Genomic DNA, 26992 nt, shown 5'->3' on the forward strand with positions numbered 1-26992 from the left:
CAACAACATGAATGACATTTTTGGATTCAACCTCCTCCTAATCATGCTATTTCAGCCAGCTCGTTACCTCATTGTGAAGCATCTTTCACATCTAACGATAGAACATGATTGGTTGATTGCGACAAGATCAATTGTGTCTTCTTGCACCGTATCATTTCGCTTTCCATCACTCTTTGCCTGGGCCTACGAAGCACCTTGCGCATCTAATGGTATGACATGATTGGTTGATTGCAAAAGGATTGACTATGTCTCCTTGCACTGTATCATTTTTCTTTCCCTCACTCTTTGCCTCAACCTGCAAAGTGCCTTCTATATCTAATGATATGGCCCGATTGTTTGATTGCCTTTTGAATTGGCTCAAAGTGCCTTCAAGATATGCCACGACTAGAGATTTTCATTTATGCAAGCATGCATCTATTGTGCCATATCTTTGCTCACTACCTGGACACTCAGATATTCCTTGTTTCTTTGTGCTATAATTTTTTGTTAGGGAAATGGCAAGGACAAAGTAGATAGAAAGGGAAGTTTATTTAGATAGAAATGATAGTGGATTAGAGTTTAGGCCATCAAAGGTTCCAGAGGTTGTTTCCCCTGAGATCCCTCCCACTCCTAGTTTTGTCTAGTCTCCAACTATGTAGTTGAATCAATCTAGTGCAAAGACAGTGTCTTCTCCTCTTGCTCAAGGCAAGGTAACAACACCTCTTGTGGATAATGACCAACACTTTAATCTTGGTGGATAGTCCTCTCCTCCAATGGGCAAGGTTCCAACCTCCTCCAACACACTTGATTAGCCAAGTGTTCAAGCTGGACCCTCTTTTGCCAAGCTAGTGAGTCTTCCAAGTCAATAAAGAGAAAGAGGAGGTCGAGGTTCTACTATATGAAGAAGTGTTTTAGTGAGATAATGAAGGCCCAGAGAGTCACACAACATGTTATTTCAAAGATAGCTTTTATTAGAGTTATCAAGGATATTTTTGACGGAACATCAAGACTCTCCACTAAATCCACCCTTCACAAGAAATAATAGTTTGTAGTAGTTCTTTATCTTTAGGAGGTAGTTGAAGATTTCATTATTGACTTTATGAATGGTGCTTATATTTCCACTGCTTATGCTAATAGGATAACCTTGATGAACAAAGATTTCAACATGGTCAGCAGAATCAAGTACATGTTTGATAAGGCATTTAGGCCTTGCCCACTACTAATCAAAAAGACTATGAGATCCTTAACATTCTCTGAAAATTATTTAGGAAAGTTAAAGAGCCAAAGGTTAAGGATGTGATTTACCTACACTTAATAAGGGGTGCATCTCAATAGGAGTTTGTTTAAGAAGAAAAAACATAAGAGGTCATAGAAAGCAAGGATGAGATTTGCAAGAGAAAAATAACTTTGATTGGTCCTGTTAATTATGGGAGGATGGGTAAAGTGTATAGTCAAATGGTTGTCAATGTTTCTTGCACTTGTGAAGAGGAGGACTACCTTAGCATATCTTCTGAGGACAAGTCCATGCTAGAGAAAAAAAATATTCAAATTTTCAACTTTGTAGTTTATTATTGCATAAGGTAAGGCATTTTGGTTCTCAAAATTTGATGAAGCAATTGAGAAAACGGACCTCTTGAACTCTAGGACTTAGCAAACCCTAGAGTAGCTCACCACTTTTGTAGCTTAGCTAGCTACCACTTTGTCCCAAGAAAATGTGAATGAATCCAAGTGGGAGTCTTGGTGGCCTCCACCAGTAGAGCCACTACATGGTCCATAGAGCATTTTTAGATCCAAGGGTATTCCCCCTTCTACCTATGAAGTTGGTGAACCCTCCCTATGCTCATGATGAGCTTTTGTTGAGCTTCCCCCATCACCTATGTAGCCAATCCTTCGGTGAGGCCCTCTCCCACAATTGGTAGAAGCTCCCCTACTCTCCCTCCGAGCCCCAATGAAACTTACATGGCTTAGCCCCATCATGGATAGTATGGTAGTAATGGCCAACAAGGCAATCATGGATAGCATGGCAATAATGGTTAGCATGGGATAAATGCACAACATGGTATGTATGGAAAACAAGGTATGTATGGCCATCATGGTATGCACGAATAGCAAGGTTTCCATGGGCATCAAGATCCTCATGATCTCCGTGAGACAAGATCCTTCTCACTAAGTACAATATGCAATCTCCCTCACCATTAGAATTAGAAGAATGGAAATCCAAATTAGAGTCCTACTTCAATATTTACCCTTGAACGGATGATCAAAAAATCATATTTGCTTCTCTCCACGTGGAAGGATTTTCGCACATATGGTGGCACTATATCAAGCAAGATTATCATCAATTCATTGATTGGAAAGACTTTAAAATGCATATGGTTCAAGTGTTTGTGTCCCCCATAAAAAAAGAGCAGTTGGGAACATGATGGTACACTCTTGACCAATGTAACTCATTGTACAAGAGTACACAAATCAATTTATGAACTTGACCATGTATGTGGAGTGTGTTAGCGATGATGTCAATTGCATAAGTATATCTATGGGCTTGAACCAAACCTATGGGCGGATGTCATGGCTCAAAAGCCTACCACACTATTTGATGCAATTGAATTGGTTGAAATATATGTAAAAAAGTACCATAAGAATGAGAGCTTTCAATAAGGTTATGGACAGCCCAGCACCCCATCGAGGTTAGCTCCATATGGGGGTAGTTTTTGTGAAAAGCATGGATCTAGAGTATAGAAAGAGCTATGGAGGATGGAAGATAAATACACAACTGATGATGACATAGAATTAGACAGACCAACTATTACACGAGTGAATTAGGTTCCAAGAATGGGAGCTTGGACTCATAAAAACAATCTTGTGTAACATGGACAATGACACTGACAATGACTCAAATTGATAGTTCCATTACTTTTAAATGAGTGTCAAGTACATGCCTTTATAGCTTTTTGAATTGTACCTCACTATGCTTATGGGATTTTGTCATCTCTTCCTAGAGCATTCATCGTATGTCTATAATCCATATAAAGCCACTTATGGGCAAGCCTCTTTTGGGCATACATATCAAGCATTGTTTGCTATTCTCAACACTCCCCCTCAAATGATGAGTCTCTACCCTTGCTGGCTTTTGCCCCCCCTTCATGATGACATGGCATGGGAGACTAGCTCTTTGGTAGTGTAGTCAAGTTAAGGCTTGAAACTTTAGATTTTGGTAAGGGTTTTATATCCATTATGGGAAACAAGATCCACTACGAGAAAACATGATCCCCTAAGGGAAAATTCTTTGTTGTTAGCAGCAGAATTTTTTTTATCTTCTTCATTTTTCTTTTGCTTCTTTGGAATTCTTTGGTGATGTCTTCAATCTTCTTAGTCTTTTCTTCATGCTCTTCATCTTTGACTTGTTTTTCATTATATTGTGTTCTAGTCTTCTTTGTAAGGTTCTTTTTCTCAGTGAGTTTGAGATGGATACAAATAGGTACATTGCTGTGACTTGACATGACTTGTTGAACCATTACATAAATCTTGGGATGCATAGATTTGGGGATTCCATGTGACTTTGCAAGACAGATATATTTCTCTTTGGATATCTTTGGGATTTGCTAGAATACATGGATTGGTCTCACATTAGCATTGGATGTTCTATCTAGGTTGGACACTTGTGCGTAAAACATCTCCCTTTTAAATGCATGAGAAGGTCTTACCATTAAGCAAATGGTCGAGGCAGTGTCTAGTCCCTTATAATGAGATAGGGGCTTACAAGGGTTTGATAAGTTAAAATATTGCAAAGAATGAACTTCAAATAGCTGAGATAATACTAGAAAGTGAGTTGCCCAAGAACACAAGTAGATTAGTGCCAAATAACACTAGTTGAGTATCAATAGATACTATGCTTGAAGATCTTTATGTTGAACTTGGCTGGTGATTTCTCCCCTTATTTTCGATTTGATGGGAAAGAACTTGCTAGAAACTGAGTGAATCACCAAATCAGAGTTGCAGGAACTTCCTTGAGCTAAGAGAGGTGTGAAAATAAAGCGAAAAGAAAGCTTGAGGTGAAATGGCTATGGAGTCTTGGTCTTCTCTTGAATCTTTGTGGATGACTTCTAAGCTTACTCAGGCACTTACAAATTTGTAGTGAGCTCTAGAGAGAGCTCAATGATTAAAATCAATATTGATGATAATAGTAAGAGAAAGTCAAGCTTTCAAATTTCTGGCTATGGCTACCAATAGACAAATAGCTAGGATTTACCTTGACATGTAGAAGAAGTCTCCAGAAGGATGCATAACCTAAAATGTCCTAGTTTGGTCACATTACCTCCTCCAAGGTCACTAGGTATGATAGTCTACACGCACACATAGGGACAATGAGTAATAATTTGTGCAATGCTGGGCAGTAGAGACCAAATGTTCTACTATAAAGTGACATAGAGATCCTTCTTGAGTTAGGGAACACTTCTTCAGAAGGATGCTTGAAGAGATTTGACTTATGGAGGAAGATTTAGGAGCTCAAGCAAGGGTAGGTGCAGTCTAGCTATGGTAAACATGAAGGCTAAGATGAATTTGAAGTTGAAAATGGAGTCATGAGCTGGGTAGAGATGACCATAGGTGAAGAGAGACTAGGAAAGCAGTGAATGGAGCTATGCCATGCTCAACTGAGCTTTGATACCATGTGAAAAGCATGGATCTAGAGCATGGCAAGAGCTATGGAGGATGGAAGATGAATACACAACTCATGATGACATAGACTTAGACAGACTAGTTGTTACACAAGTGAATTAGGTTCCAGGATGGAAGCTTGGACTCATAAACACATTCTTGTGTAAGATGGACAATGCCATTGATAATGACTCAAATTGATAGTTCCATTACTTTTAAATGAGTGTTAAGTACATGCCTTTATAGATTTTTGGATAGTACCATTGTATCTCCTTTGCTTATGGGATTCTGTCATCTCTTCCTAGAGCATATATCATATGTCTATCTTCCATACAAAGCCACTTATGGCACACATCTAGCCTCTATGGGCATACATATAAAACATCATTTGCTATTCTCAACAGTTTTAGACGCAATTCCATGCCTAATAGTTATCCTAAAATACCCACTTATCCCCCCTTTCATGATAAAATAAAATAGAGCACTTTTTGGGACAATACTTGGCTCTAATACATGGCTCTAATACACTGAGAGTAAAAATGCTAAAAATACGCACTCCATTGCATCACCCTCCAATGACTCAAGTGGCCAAAGGTTCATTTCTATAGATGTTGTGAAAGAACAGAAGGAAAAAGGTCTATTTTAAATGTGGGGATAAGTACACTACCGACCATGCCTCCAAGTGCCCTTACAAGACAACCAAGGTCAAAGTTCATAACATGTATATAATGGAAGATTGGCACAATGATGAGGATGACTTACCTGTTGATAATGGGGAGCATGTTGAGGATGTGGACCATGAGCAAGCCTATGATCCAGTGGATGGGTTCCCCCTTGACCTAGCAGGTTGTCCAGTCCATGCACCTGATTTGATATCCCATCTGGCTACCACCTCCCTTTGATCCATCTCCTTAGATGCTTGGATAGGGATTCAAGGAGCCCTAGCACCCTGCACATTCAAGGTAGTATTCATAGGAAGCATGTATTTATCCTTGTGGATAGTGATAGTACTCACAGTTTTGTCAATAAATTAGCCATTGACCGATTGAGATGCACCCCTTAGGAAATTCTAGCATTCGTTGAAAGGTCAAGTAGTAGCAAATGGTGAGGAACAAATTAGCACACATGTATGTTCTACAGTTTCCCTATGCTTGGTTGAGAACTATTGGCATTGGTTAATCTAATTGCATTAGACATAGGGCCCATTGATGTTGCCTGAGGTTGTGATTGGCAAAAACAATTGGGAAAAATTACTATGGACTTCTCTCAACTCTACATGGAGTTTATGATGAATGGATAGCTCATCCACTTAGAGGAGTTTATGATAATGCTGATTTTTAACTCATTATAGCAAAGAAACTCAAACAAGAGTTTAAGAAATGCTCACAGATCTTTATCTTGCACTTGTAAGGAAAATTCGGATCAATCCTCCAAAGTATCTAAGGATTCAACCTTGCAGGCCTTACTTGAGGAGTATAGTGATTTATTTTAGATGCTTGCAACCCTTTCCCCTAAGAGGTAAGTGGACCACCCGCTTGATTTAGAGCGCCATTCCAAGCCAGTGAACATGACACCTTATAGGCTCTCCAACTGTGAATGTGAAGAGGTTGCAAAGCAAGTCAAGGAGTTGCTTGAGATGGGTTTCATTGAGCTGAGTTCTTCCCCTTATGCATCCCCTATCCCATTAGTTAAGAAGAAAGATAGCTCTTTCTGCATGTGTATTGATTATAAAGACCTGAACAAAATCATTGTGAAGGACCGCTATCCCATCCCACATATTGATAACTTGTTCGATAAGTTGAAAGGGACATGCTTTTTCACTAAGATTAACCTGCACTCTAGCTACCATTAGGTCCGTATGGGGGAGGCTTTTGGATTCACTAATGTCCCGGCACATTTCAAAGCCTCATGAATAAAATTATTCAACCCTTCTTGTTCAAGTTTGTGCTCATTTTCTTTGATGACATCTTGATTTATAGCAAGTCATAAGAGGAGCACTTGACATATGTTAGAATGGTGTTTCATATCTTAGGAGAGCATCAAATCTTTGCTAAGGAAAGTATGTGTATATTTATGTAGACATCTGTGGAGTACTTGGGACACATTGTTAGCAAAAATTGCACATAAGTTGACCCCAAGAAGTTGTAATGTGTTAAGGACTAGCCCACTCTATCCATCATTACTTCATTACATGGTTTTCTTGGTCTCTCTTCATTTTATAGATGATTCATTAAGTATTATGCCACCATCGCATCACCTTTGACAGATCATTCTTTTGGGATGCCAGTTTTGATCACATCTTTAAACAATTGAAGGAAATGCTTACTTCAACCCTTGAGTAATTCACTATATGTATACCCTCCATATCACGTGTGTTTAAGGCCTATTTATAAATATCCTTATCTGTGAATTTTTCCTTAATAAATCATAACTCTTTTTTATTCAATTTGTAAGTAATGCCTTTATATGGGAACCTTCTGTATGTAGAAAAGGTAGAAAAATGGTATTTTAAAAATCCCTTATGTTGAACCCATGTGATACATACATATATTTATGACTGACCTCCCTAAGCTTTAGTCCCCATCCTCGTATACCCTGATTTCTCCAAGGAGTTCACCATTCAGTGTGATGCCAGTGATAGTGGTATTGGTGCGGTCTTGTTGTAAGAGCATGGTGTGATTGCCTTTAAGAGCCGTAAACTTGATAACAAGGAGATGCAAATGAATGTGTATTATGAATAGGAGAGATGTTGGACATCCTCCATGCTATTAAGAAATGGCACCATATTTATATGGCAATCGCTTTCAAGTAAAGAGTGACCAAATCGAGTCCTTTAGTACTCCCTAACTCAGTATACTTTGACTCCCAAGCAAAGGAGATGGGTGATAACATTGCAAAACTATGATTTTGACATTTCTCACACTCGGGGCAAAGATGACATCGTGGTTGATTCACTCTCTTGGATGTGGGCATGCAAGGTATCCTCCATTTCAGAGTTGCATATAATGATTGGATTGAGGATCTTTAAGAAGCTTATTTGTTGGACGAGGATTACCACACATTCCAAAAATTACAGCATGGGATAATGGTTGAAAAATCCCAATATTAGCTCAAGCATGGCCTTATTCAGTACCATGACAAGATCGTTGTCCCCACAGTTCTCATTTCACATAGAAGATCATGAAGAGATGCATTCTTGCTCCACTACTGGTCACTTGGGTGTTTTTAAAACATATGATAGGATTGCTAAGATTTTTCACTAGAAAGGCTTATGGAGGGATGTCATGAATTTTGTAAGCAAATGTGTTCTATGCCAACAGAACAAGGACAACACACTTAGGTCTATTGGCCTCTTACAACACAATACACTGCCTCTCACGTGGCCACTTGGTTTATGTATTATGTCTTCAACTTGCATGGCTTATCAAAAGTCATAGTGCACGATCGGGATGCCAAGTGTATGACTTTTTGGCAATTAGTTTTCACATCTATGGGCACCAAGCTTGCTCCATCAACTGCACACCACCCCTAAATAGATGGCCAGATTGAAAGAGTAAATAAATGGCTTGAGATGTACTTATGACACTTTTGCCATGATATACAACACAATCGAGACATGTGGCTCCACTTGGTTGAGTTTGTATATAAAAACTCCATCCACTCTAGCATTGGGGTTTCCCCTTTTGAGGCGTTATACGGGTATAAGGTTCCCTTACTATAGTCTTATTTAGTGATAAGATCAACCCTCAAACCAAAGCCAAGTTGGATTGCATGCAATCCTTGCTTTAGCAATACAAGGTGAAAATAAACTCACATGAAACTCTGTGTTGATGAGAAAAGAATGCATTTGGAATTCCAAGAGGGGGAGCTGGTCCTCTTGAAAGTGTCTAAGTCTTGTTATGCTACTTTCAAAGAGGGCAACAGTAATAAGCCAGCCCACTGTTTCTATGGTCCCTATCATATACTTAAGAAAGTTGGTGACTTGGCTTACCGATTAGAGCTTCCCCCTACCACCAAGATTCACAATGTGTTTCATGTCATTTAGCTAAAGCCTTTCGTTGGCGCCTCACTGGACTATGTGTGGAAGAACTTCCCCCCATAGATGAAGAAGGTATCATTCAATATATCCACGAGGTAATCATTATGCAACGAGATAAACACTTAAGATCTTGATCCATCAAGGAGTACCTCATCAATGGCAAGGCATACCCCTAGAAGAAGTCTCCTGACGCCCATCCACATTTGTCAATGAATTTCCTCACCTCCAAGATACCTAACGGGTTGAAGACTAGCAAGTTATGTTCCCTTTTGACCACACCCTGCCTACAAAAGAATGCACACTATTTTAGAATAGTTTTGTACTTGCCCAAATCTTCGTAATGTGCTTTCTACATGGGCTGAAGGTACATGTCATAAGCTTTGTTTGGACATGCAGTACGCCCCATTTGGAGTAGCCTATCGAAAGTTATGGTAATTTTACCTTAGCAGGCCTATAATGGATATCATGCTATCCCTAGTCTTTACTCACCCATTTTCATTGTAATGTGGCTCAAAGGAGTACTCTACACCCGACTCCTTAAGCCTCTCTATCAATCCCCCTCCAGCAATCTTTTGCTTTTGAGGGCAAGGACTTTCACGAGGATGGATTGTAACAAGCGGGATACATAGGAACTAGGGGTTAGACACCCAGTCACACTGATTGAGGTATATAAAGTGTAAGAGTCCTAGTTCAGGGCAATCGGTTTTTTATCAAGAACATACTCTTCACCTTCATCTTTAGCTTCCATGGCTTGCTCCTCCTTTTCCCCTCTTTTTTGTCTTTCTCTCTCCTCTTCTAGTTTTTCTTTCTCTTCTTCCTTCCCTCTTTATCTCTTTTCAACTCATTCTCCTCTCTCCTCTCAGCTTCATTCATTACATCATACCTCACGTTAACTACTTTATACTTTTTTAAAAATACAACATCAAGTCTCTTGTAGTGGGAGGAATCTATTTGACCCTACTAATTAATTGGTATGTTGAGTTTGTACCTATACATGTCATGCTGCAAACCATATTGATTGGTACAGTAGTAAGCATGGTAGTAATCTCTTGGTATATTCACCATAACAAGAAAACTCACTTATGTCAAAAGGGTTAGTAGCTCAATGTATCATTACAAATTTTATGTATCATATATAATCATGAATGTCAATCTTTTTTAGGTTATGTCATGCACACATCATACTACAAGCCATTTTTGCCATTATACGTACTAATACTATAATTATAAACTTATTATTGACACTTAGCAATAAGATCAGTCGTAGTATTGCTGGTATAAGTGCTCCTAATTCCATAAAAGTCTACATGCAAAAATGAGTGATAACTGTCAAAACTACATGACATGTCATAACTATACATATCTTCTTCTAATGTGTATCCCTATGGCTATCAAGAATGAGCATTAGTTTGGGTGTGACAATATTTGGTTATGAAAGTCTTTTATAAAAAAAGCTCAATGTGTACATAGCAATGCAAAGTCTCATTAGTGTTAATAATTAATGTCCCCTAATACATGACCTAATGGTTTAGATTATAGTAGTGCAATTAGGCCACCATACGGGTTACAAATGCCTAATCACTCATATGGCCTTTCACTAATAACAATGCAATGCATATTGAATGGCTATACAATCTGTAATTTTAGAATAAATCGTGAGTTGTGGCATGCTATCATAAACTATAATTGCTCTAATTTCTTTAGTAGCATAAGCTTGATCTCAGGATGCTATCTATGATAACATGGTGCAATTGTATATTTCACCTACCTTTGTCCTTGGCATAGTAAGTAAAATCGACAATGGTTTAGGTCAATAATTGAGTTGGGTAGTGGCATATACAATGCTATAGGGTAATTCACCTTGGATCTTAATCATTGGAAGATCCTTGGTCACATTGTACATAATAGGAACAACTAGAGTAAGAAAATGTTTGTTATATGCAGCTATTGGATGGGCATCTTTTGTACCTTATTCCTAAAGAATATGATCTAGGCATGAATTGTTGGACTGATCATAAGCATAGTATGGAGTAGTAAGACTTTGTTGTTTAGCACAACACAAGAAAATTAATGTGTCAGTTGCTTGTAAGAAGACTATGTATTGTATGGGCATAAAGGTAATTGGAATTTTTACTAAGTAGTTTGCTCCTATGCATGCTGATTATATAAAAAGTAACACTAGGATGACACAAATTATATAGGGCAAGGGTGATAACTTGTGCAAGATACATAGAGCTTGATTGGGAAGGTTTCTATTAATTAGGATCTGATATGGAAAAGTGCGCTGATTTTGAAACATGATATTCAATATTACCTATTAAGCATATGTGGTTACGACATAAGAGTCACTACCTTAATTTGGGTTATACAAGTTGTGTAGTGTTGCTATCCACTTCTATAAATATTTTAGATAGATTGTTGGCTTGTTATACATGAGTTGATAAAATTTTCTATTTCTTTAAGAAGCCTTTCTACTAAATATGCATGGGGTTTCTACTAGTCTAATGGTTTAATTATATTGCTTAATGCTTCTCCCCAAAAAAAAAATTAATTGATAATCACTTAAAAATTTGATATTTTCTTAAATAACATCGTATTCGGGTCTAGCTAGGCTAAGTTATCACTTATCAACTAGCTAAGTATGGTGACCTTGTTAAAATTGACTTGGGCCTTGTCAACTAAATTGATTTAGTGAAGCCATGGACTTGTATTCTTGGCTCACAATGTCTAACCCCTAGCAACAGTTTTAGGATTTTTTGCCTTAAAACATACAAGGTTAAGTATCACTTACTTTATAATGTTTACTGAATTTACTTTGAATCTAGGGTTTGCAAGGTTTCTTATCACTCGTTATTGTTGACATCAATAATAACAAGTGGCTAAGAATAATAACACCTGTAATATGTTTAGAAGACTAAGTTCTAACCTTCTTCTATTACATGATTCTTAGCCTTGTGATACCAGGTGTGGCTAATTGTAGCTACCCAAGATTCCTATTGAAGATAACTTTCTTTTTTTGAGAAAATTTGTATTTTGATAAGCACATAAGTTAAAGATAGTTGAGAGTTCATATAAATTTTTAAATCTTTATCATACTGTTTTTCTTAAATATGTATAGTTCAAGTTTTTTGAAGGGAATTGTTACGCACACACACACACACACACACGCACACACACACACACACACACACACACACACACACACACACACACACACACACACACACACACACACACACACACACACACACACACACACACACACACACACACACACACACACACACACACACACACACACACACACACACACACACACACACACACACACACACACACACACACACACACACACACACACACACACACACACACACACACACACACACACACACACACACACACACACACACACACACACACACACACACACAATTCTCTCCATATAGAAAGTAATCTTTTATGAATTGTATCCATAACTTCAATTTTCTAAACCATTGTGAAATTTCATAAAGTATCACTTAAGATTTGAATTGATATACCATAATGACATGAATGCCCCACATGTAGCCATCATATGTAAAGTTTTAGCATTGGCTCATTTCCCAAGTAATATAAATTGTAAAGTGAATGTTTGGGGTTAGAGAACACAATCCACCACAGGAGAAGAATGATAAGGTGGAAAGTTTACAACCCATTTAGTAAAATGTAAAACTCTTCTCATCAATTTACATCAATAACATTTAAAGAGTTTCTCAGTGAGACATGTGCATGCATGTGGCATGTGCACACATAAACACACATCCTTATATACGTATTTATTACTTGTGTAGTATGTGATCTTGTTGCTCCATTTTGTAAAATCAATTTTGCATAATTATGTAGAGGTGAAATATGTTTTAAACATAATTGAGGGGCTTTGAATATTTAAACATGATAACATTTTTTAGTATTCGAGTTTTCAACCTCTATCAAGGAATCTTACATGTGGAGCTCATGAGTTGATAAAGCTCATTGCATGCAACCATGAACAAATGTCACAAGTCACACTACTACATGGTTTAGGTAGAGTAAAAGCATATATTGTGACATACTTGATCCTAGTAGTGGAGGTACAAGTCTACTTATGATTTGTTGTTTCTTGAATTAAAAAATGTTCATTTCTAATGGAACATCCTATACATTGGTAAGCTTATGAACTCCTCAATTGGAAGGTCTTCAATACGAGGAACATCATTCCTAAAATAAACAAAGTATAACAAACAACTTGGAAGAATTAGTAGTAGAAGCAATTTGGTTTTAACTTTGGACCAACTAAAGCTTTTGTCCAAGTCCTTTAGCTCCAAGCCAACATAGTGTAGGAAGACTTCATCAAGTGAGGCCTTTATGCTCGTAATGCAAGAAAGAGGTTCCTTTTCAAGCTCTTCTTGTGAGTTGTTGGTAACTTGAGGGGAAGATTTTAAAGAGTCTACCTTAATATCCTTGTATGTCTTTGCATAATTGTACCCCTCTAATTCCTCCAATCTATATAAGCTACTAACCTCTGGTAGTGACACTGTTTCCAATTGATATGAGTTAGTAACTTCGGGTAGTGAAATTGCTCTTCGGATTGTCTCTAATGGTGTGAATAGACTTGAGTACAAGGGAAGTGTGGTAGACTTGTTCGTGAGTTCTCGATGGGCTATTACTAGCAAATTTGGATTTGTTAGCTTTTTTTCCATTGGTTTGGCATGTTGTGTATAGCCTTGTTGGTTAGATGATGCTTTCTTATCATTGAAAGCAAATAAGGCCATGAGACCTGATATGGTAAGGATGATGCCTAGACCCCAACCATACCTCTTGATGAGTGGCCAAGGGTAGTCCATGGCAAGATTCTTGACATTGAGGTGGTGTTCGGGATGAGCCATGGCCCCAAAAGGAGGTTGATCGAATATTGAAGAAGCAATATGGAGGAAACAGGGGGGAGATAAATCGTTTGAAACGATCGGTGCAAGTCCCAATGATGGCTAAAGATAACATTGGCTTCTAATCATATACTAAGTTCTTGGGTAAAGCAACAATCTCTTCTAAATCCCTTGTAGTAGATTTGGGTTAATGATCTTCGAGCAGTGTTTATTAAAGCCAAGGAGGGAGCATACTGCACTAGATAGATGTCATGATTGTGTGGAACACAGTAATTATAAGGTTTCTGATGTTCGAGAGGGCAGTTCAGAGCCGAGTTTAGGGTCGTGAGAAGAAGCTATGCCAGTTTGTGGGGAGGGTGGCGATGGTTGATGCAGGGATGATGCTGCAGGTGGTGTCCTTTCGCTGGCGGAGTAGGAGACGACGAAGGAGATGAGGCAGTAGAAGAAGAGGCAGGCGAGCCAAGTGTGGAAGTAGAGGGAGTAGAATAGAACGCCGCTTACGATGAGCAGGGTGTGCACCCGCATCATCTTGCCCTGCGCCTGCACATTTTTCCGCGTCCCCCGGCCCCGTCCTCTCTCTCTCTCTCTCTCTCTCTCTCTCTCTCTCTCTCAGAGGATCCGTGTGGGCTCGATCTGAATCCTCAACCGTCAACCGTCACAGTACGCGGAAACATCTCCTGGTGCGTAACAAGTACCATCCGTTATCTTACTTATCTTCGAATATTTTATGGGTTATATTAATATTTTATATCTATCAACAGAAAAGAACCAAAGCGAAAGTTCCGAGCCTCCTGTGAGTTGTGCTCCGGAATCCAAAATATCCTTCCTGTAATGATCATAATAGCGTCCAAAGTTTTGGCACCAAGCAACTACTTCGTACCGCTGTTCCCGATTGTGACGCCAAGAAACAACCAGGTTTGTATGAGAATGGGTATCATTGAACTCCCAGTAGCAGCAATAGCGAGTCACGATTTACATCCGTCTCTCTCTCTCACATGGAGTGCTACAGTAGAATAGAGAAAATAAAAGTGGTACCATGTTGGGGAACTACTCTAATATAATGTTGGAAAGTAGAATGCAATCTACTACAACTCCTACTACAAGAGAAGCTATACGTGTTCCACCGTACTACTTCACTGCTACTTGAGTAGCTATCACTCACCGGTTTATATACAAACGCAAGAGGCTAGTAGGTGAGATCCACAATCAATGGGTAGTAGGTGAGAGTTATTACATGTCAAGGTGACCGGCTTTTAGTTGTCAAGGAAGTAGTTGAGCCTATCAAAGCTTATCTTTATGGTAGGTGAACTACTATTAAACTTTTGTCTCTCAATGTATGCCTTATGATTTTAACCTCCCTCCATCTCACTCACTCACTTTCTCATGTAGCGAAGCAATGAAGGGCTAACAAAACTATGGACAATTGTCTTCATCTTATGGCTCCACCTTATTATCCAATGTCTAGAACCATGATAAAGGGAGTACCTAGAGAGACTCTTGCTACTCTAGTGTCATATACTTAGGCACACACCGAACATGTAATAAAGTATATATTGTAGTTCTAAAAGGTCAACTCTTAACATGTCTTCAAAAAAACACTATATAATGATAGAAAGATTTGCACAAGTGTATTGACAAACATTTCACCTTTGAATCTATTAGTTTGATCACGTTCATCTCAATGAAAGTGGTGATTGCTTTTCAAAGTTTATGTAGCAATGTGTAGAGAACTACAAGAATTCTCTTCAATAGCACAATGATCAATTTTAAATGCAATCAATGATCTTGACAAGGAGTTATCTCCTTTTTTGTTAGAGAGAGACAAGAGGTTGGGAAGGTACCAAAACACCTAAGTATCTAATCTCTATCACTTCCACAAACTTGATCTAGCTTACAGACAAGATTCAATACCATACGTCCCTATAATTTACTTCGTTTGCCTTCACTTCCATCCTAACTCCCTTGAAGATGGATTTGAGCCTAGCCTCCCAAATCAATTGGAGAGTTAAAATTCTAATGGTGAACACCCAAGTTCTTGAAGAATAGCTTGAGCATTTATCTTGCCCAATATAGAAAATCTCAAATCCTCCTTGTTGTCTCTCTACTACCATAATCCCTTGAAGATGATCTTGCCACAAATGAGTTGCCTCTTTTCGAAATGGATGCTTTTTGTTAGAAATCAAGCTCCACACGTATCTCTTTATGACCGTGTGACTGACTAACACCAGCTAGATACAGCTATACATGTGTGTGTCATTGAATAAGTCGGTGTAGACTTGACCTAACCATAGTTACATGATGGTTAGTGTGAAACCTAATGTACACTCTCTTTTCAGATACATATAGTAGACTAAGGAATGGAATAATGAAGAAGAAGAAGATGAGCTGAAGCTCATGGTTTTGCTCCACTCTCTGTCTCTCCCTCTCTTTCAATATGGTATCAGAACCGTGCTAAGTGGGCTCTCTGGAGCAAGAGGCTGTGAAGAAGACCTGAAGAGCTTGAAGGTCAGAGTATCTAAGAAGAGAGGTAGCCTGCCATTGTTTCTTTAAAGGTATGCATTGAGACATTGTGGGCATGTATAAGTTGTCAATGAGCATCATGTGCTATTGGTCTACTGCAAATACATCTTGTAAGGCAGTGTGAATTGTGCATGTTGCAGGCTAAACCTTATTGATTGCAAAGACACCACATAAAGTGGCTATTACGTGGTTAAATGCTTGCCCATACCCCTTGAAAAGTACTTGAAGATTGCTATATGCAAATGCCTTGGAGAGGGCTCAGTTATGAGCTGAGACATGAGTGTACAGATCTAAAATTTAGTCCTAAACTATTGGTAATAGAGAATACACAGCATGTATGTTGCCTTGACATGGTCTTGGAGCTCTATGCCATGCTCAAAAAGCATCATGGAAGCATAGGTATATGCAAGAATGACATATGCACTTGTTCTTGTGCCTTGGAGCTGAAGGTTGTTGACAAAAACATTCAGATTTGGAAGCCTTTCTCAGGCTGAAAACTGTCACAAGTCTGTGAACAACAAGCATGGTCTTGCTTGAAGCACTACATGACATTGATTGGTCTCTATCAAATGTATGGCTTGGGATATGTCTGGGGAATGTCTGGAGCATTAAGACAAGCATTAAATACAACTGAAAATTGAAGTCTGGAGCTAAAAACAAATGCATTTAAAGTGCATTGGCTGGGTACAAGTTGTAAATCAATCTATGACTTGGCTTCTTGAAGATAGATTGTCTATGGTTGTATGTATGGTCATGTATTGACCCCGACACACTGAAGCAAATGTATGAAGTGATTTGAAGACATTTTGGAGCTGGACAAACTTGGCTTTGCTGAGTATTTGTTGACTACAATTTGTGAACATGAGTTTTGATACTTGTACTTGCTGGTTATGCACTGATTTGTGCCTATATGGTCATGTTTGGACTGCTACATGTACTAGCAGATGTCTATGAAGTTTTGGGGCATGCATGACTTGTATACACCTCAATTTTGACTTTGAATCAATTGTTGATACTGACAGTTTACAGATTTCAGATTGCATGTATGTACTGTGACAGTAAGGTTGTATGATACAAACTTAAAGCAACTACATGGTCTATGTACTGATTGATGTACCTACGGGTTATGCCACTTTCTTGTGGATGGTTTTGAGATGTTGATGGGCTGAAATACCCTAGTTTTAATAGTGAATTTGTTGCAGAAAACTGTCATAAACAGTCAAGGACTGCAATTGGTCAGTGAAACTTATTGGCTTGCAGGTAGTTGGGTATTGATAAGAGACATTGTCTATTGCAACATGGTAGATGCACAAGGCACTGTCAACATTACCCAGATTGTTGGTGAGAAGTTGGATAGCAAGAATTTTTCATTGTGGAAATTTGGAATGAAGAGCTTTTTGGTTGGCAGAAGATATTGGGATCTATGCACTGGTGATGAAGTTGAACCTAAATTGCTTGAACGGCTGACACGTGATCAGAGAAGAGCTCATAAATAGTGGATAGAGAGAGCATGCAAAGTGCTACATTGGTTTTCCTTATGTATATATGATGCTATGGAAATACAGATCACTGGATGTGATTCCCCGAAGGATGCTTGGGACATACTGTTGGGGTAAAGGCGGCTCCGCTATGCCGCCCCGTGTATTACTATACTAACAGTACCCGCCACTGCACACTGCAGGTGGCGGGCACCCGTCACGTCACTTTATTCTTTACATTCATTTTTTAGTGACTAGTAAATAAAGGAAGGCCCGGTCACACATTGTGACTGTTGGAGTTCCCATTTCTTGTCTCTCTCTTTCTTGCTCTTGCTCTCCCGCCATAGCTCGCGTGCAAGCGCAGCAAGTTCAGCACCAACAGGGAAGATTGCACCATTTTTTTCCAGGCTGTTAGCACTCGTCTACTTCAGCTCCACACTTGGCCATTGCTTCTTGCTCTCTACCTTGATCAAAAGGGCTATAGACTTCATGTTTGATATCATTCAAGCTTTGGGCATTGGTCTTGATCATTCGGGGCTGATTTCTTCAGATTTGGGACTGTCATAAACTGTCATAACAGGCTGAAAATAGGGCAGCACCATTGGCATTAGCATTTGTTGCTTATACTCCATTCCGGTTGTGCTATTTGATGCTTGTATGCGGTCTACATGATGCCTAGTGCCTTGGGAATGCATGCACATGATTATACCATGATTTTGGCCTGAAATATTGGCTGATTTGGGACTGTTATTTACTGTTATACAATGTTGGAAATAGGGCAGCCACACTTGACATTGGCATTTGATGCTTATACTCTACTCCGATTACCTTGTTTGATGCTCGTATGCGGTTTACATGATGCCTAATGTCTTGGAAATGTATGCATTCGATTTGCCCATGATTTGGCATTGTTTTTGGGCTGGAAATTGACAGTTTTGGAATGTTTAGAGCTGCTGTACATGAGCGGGCTGAAGCTCATTTGTCACATGTATTGCTTCTCTATTGATACCAAATGTATGCTATGGGTTATGTCATGATGTATTACACTTTGGGGATCGACTTCGAACTCATGATTGTGATTCCGGAATGCTTTTGAGCATCGCATTTGCTCCGTTGTTATTCGTTTGTCATTGGCAGTTTGGTCGACTTGACTGGCATTTGGGCCGCTTATGCCTATTGTCTGTACTTGACGGATAAGCTCTATGCATTACATGCTTTGAGATCTTGCCATTGGGATTATGTCTTGCTTAGTGGTTGCTACATCAGTTGCTTCATGTATGTCATGCTCTTGGGAAGTGTATGACGCATTGACTTGGTCACTTGTCACTGGTACTTTGTCTTGGGTTGCTTGAGCCCTTAACTCGATTGTACGCCTTTTGTGCTATGGGAGCATCTTGCATGCTTACTTGACCTTGAGCAGGGATTACATGCTATTGGAGCAGTCTATGCCATTGAGCAGTTATAGATGTATTGAGACTTTGGGATTATACTCTGACAATTGGATGTTGCATTGAGTATATGTCTTGGTTCACAGGATGCTTATGAGCTGAGTCTCAATTTTGGATCCGCTTTCTTTTGAGCAGACACCTATTTGTGTCAGGTTTTGGCAGTTGGTTCTACATTTTGCCTAGATTGTCTGGGGTGTGCCTCTTACTAGAAGATGCTATTTGACATCTCTCGGTGTTATGCTCATGTATTTTCACTGTCATTTGGCTTTGCTTTGTCCTCTTTATGCTGGCTTTGAACCTAGCATTGTTTAGTTGACATTAGATCCAGTTTTGGGACAGTTTGCTCTCATTATTGCAATTCTGAAATTTATTACAACAAGCATTTATTGGTGGATTGAGCAGTATTTTTTATGCTGAAATATCCTGATTTGGTGTACCGCACCTAGTACTAAGTGGGCAGCATCTTTTGGCACACTTTTCTCGCCATTTGGAGCTCATTTCATTGGATTTTGGGCATTTTCTGCAATAAAACAACCATCAGTTTTACATTGTCTGTGCATTTCCAGCCTGGATTATGGCATCCTCTTCGACTGATAATGCCATATTTAACATCACAAAGTTGGATGGTACCAACTACTCTTATTGGAAGAGTCAAATTTGGCAGGTCTTGGTGCAGAAATCTCAGATTAAGCCACTTCGGTTGAGTGGGGAGCAACCTGAAACTATGGACAATGACGACTGGCTTGAACTTGATGAGCTATGCAAGTCCACGATTGTATTGTCTCTCACTGAACATGTACATTATAATGTATTTGAGGAAGCACAGAGTGCATGGGATCTATGGAATAAGATCAAGAATCTTTATGACAAGAAAAGTCCGGCGAGTCAGATGTACTGGTTGAAGCAGCTTATGGATCTGCGCATGAAGGATAATGCGACTATGTCTGCTCACTTGAGCCAGTTCCATGCTATATTGAAGAACCTGACTTCGTAGGATATCACCTTTGGAGAGGAAGTAACTCCTCTTTTCTTGCTTGGGACTTTGAATGAGTCATGGGATGTATTCCGCACTGCCCTATGTGCCTCTAGTGCTACTCTGAAACTGAATGATGTTGAGAGTGCTCTTCTACAGGAAGAGATTAATCGCAAAAACTTGGATGCCTCTCGTGTTTCACATGCTTTGACAGTTAGAGGCAGGAATGACAAGAATGAATGTGGGAATGGCCGTGGCCGTGACTCTCAGAAGGGTCGGTCTAAATCTCGTGGAAAGTCGCGTGGGCGCAACGCTAATGTCACTTGTCATCATTGTGGAAAAAAGGGCCATATCAAACCACAGTGTCATGAGTTGCGCAATGAGAAGCGCAAGGATAAGGGGAAAGAGAAAGTGCAGGAGAAGTCCTTTGATCGCAGTATAGTACCTGTGAAGTCCAGCGTCAAGATTGAAGAAATTAATGTCACGTAGATCGAAGATTCCGATGGTAGTGATGAGTTCATACTTGCAGCTAGTTCTTCTAATGCCTCACACTTGATTGAGACACCTAGTATGTATGCACAGTGCTGGTTATTGGATTCAGGTGCGTCCTTCCATGTGACGCCTTACCGTGAGTGGTTGCACTCTTACTGTACTGTATCTGGATCAGTCAGACTTGGAGATGACAGGTCTCTTGATATTGTGGGTTGTGGAGATATTCAGTTGCAGTTTTCCACTGGTAGTTCCTTTTTGCTCAGGGATGTACGTCATGTACCTACGCTTACGCGCAGTCTTATGTCTGCAGGACAGTTGGATAATGCAGGGTTTCATGTCTGTTTTGGGAATTCTGCCTGGAAGATTACCAGAGGGAGACTTGTGCTTGCTAGAGGCGCCAAGGCTGGCAGCCTCTATCCTCTTGTTGTATCTGGGTCTTCTGTAGACCATGTTTTGGCAGTGGGTTCTATCTCACATGTATCACTTTGGCATGCCCGTTTGGGGCATATGTCTTTGAAGGGAATGAAAATGTTATCTGGTTTGCAGTATCTTCCGCCTTTGGACTATGCACGTTTTGACTCGTGTGATCATTGTCTTTATGGTAAGCAGAATAGGTCTACACATAAGAAATCGGGTAGGCCATGCATGAGTGAGCCCTTGGCTTTGGTGCATTCAGATGTTTGTGGGCCCATGCCGTGTATGTCTATGGGTGGCGCGAAGTACTTTGTTACCTTCATTGATGATTTTTCTAGGAAAGTGTGGGCTTATCCCATAAAGCAAAAGTCCGATGTCTTGGCAGTCTTTCAACGTTGGCTTGCTCTTGTTGAGAACCAGACTGGATATAGGCTAAAATGCCTTAGGAATGACAATGGGGGAGAATATGTCTCACGTGCTTTTGAGCAGTTTTGTGATGACAGGGTATTAAGTGTCACTTGACCGCCCCTTACACCCCCGCCCAGAATGGTTTGGCTGAGCGCATGAACAAGACTATTCAGAAGCGTGTCTACTCTATGCTTAGCCATGCAAGCCTATCACAGAGCTTTTGGGCTGAGGCAGTTAGTACGGCAGTGCATGTCATAAACCGATCGCCTTCTAGTGGATTGGATTTCTAGGTTGCAGAGGAAGTTTGGGTTGGTAAGCCACCCTCTTATGCGCATCTCCGCGTCTTTGGATGTGAGGCATTCTGCCACGTGCCCAAGGACAAGAGGAGTAAGTTAGATCCAAAGAGCATTAAATGCATCTTTCTTGGTTATGGTGATTCAGGAGAGATGGGCTATTGCCTATGGGATCTGCAGGCGCGAAAAATAGTACGCAACCATGATGTAGTCTTCCATGAAGACAAGATGCACAGGCAGCCTGAGAAAGTGGTTGAGATCCGCAGAATGATCTTTTAGGAGGAGCCTAGAGCTCCTGCACAGCCAGTTGGACAGCCTACAGCTGTAGCAGATGCTCATGGTCAGGGTGTTGGACAGGCAGCTGGGCAGGCAGCAGAGCCTACAGTGAGACGGTTTGCTAGAGACAGACGTCCACCTGATAGATTTCAGCCCTCTATGCATTATATTTTGGTTACAGATGTAGGAGAGCCTTTCACTTATTATGAGGCTATGCGCAGGGGTGACAGTCACTCCTGGGAGAGGGCTATGCAGTCTGAGATCGACTCCTTGCATAAGAATGAGACTTGGGATTTGGATGCCTTGCCTAAGGGCAAGAAGGCTTTGCCATGCAAGTGGGTGTATAAGCTGAAAAGTACCCCTGGACACCCCAAGCTGGCATACAAGGCTAGATTAGTAGCAAAGGGTTTTAAGCAGGAGCATGGTGTAGACTTTGATGAGGTCTTTTCTCCTGTGGTTAAGATGACCACCTTGCGCTTGGTCTTGGCTTTGGTTGCTCAGCTTGACTTAGATCTATATAAGATGGATGTCAAGACGACTTTCTTACATGGGGACTTGCATGATGAGATCTATATGGAGCAACCTAAGGGCTTTGCAGAACCTGGCAGGGAGCACCTAGTGTGCAAGTTGAAGAAAAGTCTTTATGGCTTGAAGCAGGCACCTAGGGAATGGTATCATAAGTTTGATGCCTTTATGCAGTCACAGGGCTACAATAGGAGTGCTATGGATCTGTGTCTTTACACGAAGAAAGCCGGTGATGGTTCATTGCTTATTTTGGTACTCTATGTGGATGATATGCTGATAGCAGGGAAAGCTCATGATGAGCTAGATGCTCTTAAATCTCAACTGAAGAAGAGCTTTGAGATGAAGGATTTGGGACAGGCCTCTCACATACTTGGTATGCGCATTAGACGCGACAGGCATCAGGGACTCCTCTACTTGTCACATAGGGAGTATATTCATAAAGTCCTTGAGCGCTTCCGCATGCAGGACGTAAAGCCTATTGGCTGTCCATTGCCTTCTTATGTGAAGGTATCACAGGCCAATTGTGCGCAGACAGATGAGCAGAGGGCCGAGATGGCCCAGATCCCTTATGCTTCAGCCGTGGGCAGTTTGATGTATGCCATGATAGCCACTCGTCCAGATATTGCCTTTGCAGTTGGTGTTGTGGCACGCTATATGGCTACACCTGGTAGGAAACATTGGGATGCCGTGAAGGGTATCATGAGATACTTGAAGGGCACAATATATATGTGTATTTGCTATGGCAGCTAGGATACAGGGGTCGTGGGGTACACTGACTCCGATTATGCAGGACATGCAGATAGTAGGAAGTCCACTTCTGGCTATGTATTCACCTATGCTGGAGGTGCTGTCTCTTGGATGTCCAGGGTTTAGAAGTGTACGGCTTTGTCTACCACTAAGGCCGAGTATGTTGCAGCCACTGAGGCTTGCAAGGAGGCCATATGGATTGACGCTATACCTACACTGCATTCGGATTCTATGAGTGCCATTCAATTGGCTAAGAATCCGGCATTCCATGCGAAGACGAAACACATTGAGGTGAGGTATCACTTCATACGTGGTGTCGTGGAGGACAAGTCTGTTGACCTTGTCAAGATCTCCATTGATGAGAATCCTGCAGATCTGCTCACGAAAAGCCTCACCATTGAGCGCTTTGCCTTCCTCAGGATATTGATGGGCGTTGGATGAGATGCTGCCTTTCCTCATCCCTTGTATCTATGTACAGTTGTACTGTCTTTTTCTTTTCTTTTCTCTCTCACGAGCAGATTTGCCTTTAAGTGGGAGGTTGTTGGGGTAAAGGCACCTCCGCCGTGCCGCCCCATGTATTACTATACTGACAGTACCTGCCACTGCACACTGCAGGTGCGGGTGCCCGTCACGTCACTTTATTCTTTACATTCATTTTTTAGTGACTAGTAAATAAAGGAAGACCCGGTCACACATTGTGACTGTTGGAGTTCCCATTTCTTGTCTCTCTCTTTCTTGCTCTTGCTCTCCCGCCATAGCTCGCGTGCAAGCTTCGATCCTTCTCACCTTTTACATACTCATGAAGAACTATGGAAATGTAACACATGCATAAAAGATTCAGTTGAAACAACAATTTAACAACATGTCTAGGAATGGCAAAAGCATCCAGGCTTATACGATAGACATAAAGACCATAGTAGATCAGCTTGCCACTATTGGATCACATGTATCTAAGGATGATATGATTGTTGTCACTTTGAATGGACTTGGTAAAGAATATAAAGCATTTGATACATCTTTTTCTGTTAGATTTGAACCCCCTGATTGGGATGAGTTGCTTGCTTTGTTGTTGTATAAGGAAGTAAAGCTTGGATTGAACACAGGTTCTAGTGCATCTATTTCTGTTAGATTTGACCCCCCTAATTGGGATGAGTTACTTGCTTTGCTATTGCATAAGGAAGTAAAGCTTGGATTGAACACATGTTCTAGTACATCTCAAAGCAAAGACACTGTCCTTTATTCTACTAGCCAACGTGGCAGAGGCGGCAGAGATTGTGGCTCATTTTGAGGTCGAGGAGACAGTCGAAACATCTATGGACAGCAGGAGCAGAGTAATTGGCATGGCACAAATACATATGGCCAGCATGAAGCGGCTTTAGAGGTAGGAGGAGATCACCCCAAGGTAGAGGTTGTGAATCCTGGCAATTGAATGATTAGTCCAACAGGGACAAGAATTGTCATTATTGTGGCAAATATGGGCACATTGCAAAGGATTGCCATAAGAAACATGCAGACATGAAAGCTAAAGGAAGATAGCATGGGAATTATGCATCATCTAGTGGTGCTCATGATGATTAGGGTGATAGATTGTTTGCCATGCAGAATGTTCCAAGAATGCATATAGGTAGAACAGAGATGAGAGATGGTACATTGACTTTGGGGCTTCTAACCATATGACACCCCATGGAGAGTGGTTTGACGAGTTGGTTGCAAGTTCACATGGTTATGTTTGTACTAGGGATGACACCCAGCATGATATTCAGTACATAGGAGTTGTTCCGTCGATGATGCTTGATGGCAAGAAAAAGAGCCTGCATGATGTATTGCATGTACCATCAATAACTAAGAATCTCTTGTCAGTGGGATAGATGGTAGAACAAAATTTGTAGGTTAGATTCAATAAAGATGGATGCTTTATTGAAGAATATGGTAATGGCTGTAAATTAATTGGTAGAGGTAGAAGGGATGGCAGGATGTTTACCTTGGACCCATCCATTCTAGAACTTAAGACGTCCATGTTTGCATGTGATGAGGGTGCTATTCAGGATGTTGAGATTTGGTATAAGAGGATTGGCCATGTTAATGTACAAAAGCTAAAATTTATGCAGCAGAAAGAGGTGGTACTTGGATTGCCCAAATTCAAGTATAATGACTTTGGCCATGTATGTCCTGCTGGCCATGCATGCCAGTTTGGAAAGCATGCACGATTTCCCCTTATGAGACATGTGAAGAATAGCTTGAGACCTTTGCAATTGATACATTCTAATGTCTAGGGTCCATCTCATAATGCTTCGTTTGGAGGTGCTCATTACTATATATCTTTCATTGATAATTTCAGCAGGTACACTTAGCTGTACATATTGAAACATAAAGATGAAGTGTTTGATGCATTAGAAGATTTCAAGAAGCATGCTGATGGACTGCTATATCTCTTGTCTTAGATCAGATGGAGGCGGAGAATATGTCTCTAAAGAGTTTGATAGGTATCTTGCAAAGTATGGGATTAGAAGACAACTTACTTGTAGCTATACACTGTAATAGAGAGGAAAAATAGGGTATTGATGGAGTCAGCTAGAGCTATGCTGAATGAAAAGTGTTTGCCTAATGCTTACTAGGATGAAGTAGTGGTGACTACTATTTATGTGTTGAATAGAACCCCCTACAATAGAGATTCATGATATAATACCTTATGAGAGGTTGTATGGTCATAAGCATGACATTAGGCACTTAAAGGTCTTTGGATGCATTGCATACGTGCATATTCCTGATGAAAAGAGGAAGAAATTGGATCCTAAGGCTGTCAAGAGCGTGTTTTTGGGTTATGCACATGATAGGAAGGCCTATAAATGTTATGTGCCCTCTACTCGTGAGACATTGATAAGGAGAGATGTTGTCTTTGACAAGCTGGCTTCTTGGTATGGGAATCTCGTTGCAGTGCCTAACTACTGATGGATCAGCCAACACAAGTAATGCTGAAAATACCCCTGTAGTTAGTACATCTATGAGTGGTCCGACAGGTGATGTGTCATCTATAGTGAGTCCTTGGTCAGGACGGTTGCGGAATCACACTCCTACGTCCACTGACACGGACATGTCAGTGAGGGGGAGATTGGATAAGGGAAAAGAAAATATGTTTGAGGATATAATAGGTCCACTTACTGTAGGTTATGAGTCATCCCACAATGATAGCTTGGACAGTGAGTTGGGGATTCCTTCTGTTATGATGCCTGGTGCAAGGCAGAATATGTATGTATCGCCTCATGAGAGGCAAGCTCAAAGTGAGCCGCAGTTGAGGAGATCTGAGAGGGTTAGAAGACAAGTTGATAGATTTACATACATTGGATATTCAACCCGTCATTACGCCTATATGACTAAGGTGACAAGTTTTAAAGAACCCACTAAGTTTGATGAGGCAGATGTAGATGAGAACTAGTATGCTACTGTGGACGAATAGTAATCATCTTTGGCTAAAAATGGAACATGGGATTTGGTTCAGTTACCTGAAAAAAGTGCCCATTGGTTGCAAATGGGACACACAAGGTTAAAGATGGGACATTGGAACGCTATAAGGCCAGGCTAGTTGCAAAAGGGTATGAAAGCACAACAGTATGGCCTTTACTATGAGGAAACTTTCAGCCCTATGGCTAAAATGGCAATTGTTAGAACAATCATTGCATTGGCAATGTCTAAAGGCTGGAAGTTATGGCAAATGGATGTAAAAAATACATTTTAGAATGGTGACCTACAGGAATAAGTTTATATGGAGCAGATTGAAGGCTATGTGTATTCGGATTTCCAACACATGTATGCAAACTAAAAAAGGCATTATATGGGCTGAAA

The sequence above is a fragment of the Lygodium microphyllum genome, chromosome 11 (assembly GCF_053477565.2).
Source record: "Lygodium microphyllum isolate KBCC chromosome 11, Lygodium_microphyllum_v1.1.10, whole genome shotgun sequence".
Lineage (NCBI taxonomy): Eukaryota > Viridiplantae > Streptophyta > Polypodiopsida > Schizaeales > Lygodiaceae > Lygodium > Lygodium microphyllum.